Consider the following 723-nt stretch of genomic DNA (forward strand, 5'->3'; position numbering starts at 1 on the left):
GAGTCAATATTTTGTTCTGAGCCAGTATGGCATTCAGAGTATCAATTTCAAGAACTCCCTTCTTCATAGGCATCCCATTATTCACAGGATTCCTTTCAGAAGTGTACATGAACTGGTTATTTACAACCATGTCAATGAGTTTTTGAGCTTCTGCAGGCGTTTTCTTCAGGTGAATGGATCCACCTGCAGAAGTATCCAATGACATCTTTGATAACTCAGATAAACCATCATAGAATATATCCAGGATGGTCCATTCTGAAAGCATGTCAGAAGGACACTTTTTGGTCAGTCCTTTGTATCTCTCCCAAGCTTCATAGAGGGATTCACCTTCTTTCTGTCTGAAGGTCTGAACATCCACTCTAAGCTTGCTCAGCTTTTGAGGAGGAAAGAACTTGGCTAAGAAAGCCGTGACCAGCTTATCCCAAGAGTTCAGGCTATCCTTAGGTTGAGAGTCCAACCATACTCTAGCTCTGTCTCTTACAGCAAAAGGGAAAAGCATAAGCCTGTAGACTTCAGGATCTACTCCATTAGTCTTAACAGTATCTGCAAGAACCCAGTTAAGAACTGAAAAGGATCTTCAGATGGAAGTCCATGAAACTTGCAGTTCTGCTGCATCAAAGAAACTAATTGAGGTTTCAGCTCAAAGTTGTTTGCTCCAATGGCAGGAATGGAGATGCTTCTTCCATGTAAATTGGAATTAGGTGCAGTAAAGTCACCAAGCAT

At 41.5% G+C, this 723-nt stretch overlaps 1 non-coding gene across 1 annotated transcript; it reads left to right on the top strand.

Annotated features, from left to right (window-relative positions):
* Positions 1–259: 259 nt before the first annotated feature.
* Positions 260–367, top strand: LOC148547271 (small nucleolar RNA R71). Its single transcript, XR_015898883.1, has one exon. It is a non-coding gene; the product is annotated as a small nucleolar RNA R71 (small nucleolar RNA).
* The last annotated feature ends 356 nt before the right edge of the window (positions 368–723 follow it).

This window comes from Arachis ipaensis, chromosome B8 (genome assembly GCF_059453495.1).
Source record: "Arachis ipaensis isolate K30076 ecotype BB chromosome B8, ASM5945349v1, whole genome shotgun sequence".
Taxonomy (NCBI): Eukaryota; Viridiplantae; Streptophyta; class Magnoliopsida; order Fabales; family Fabaceae; genus Arachis; species Arachis ipaensis.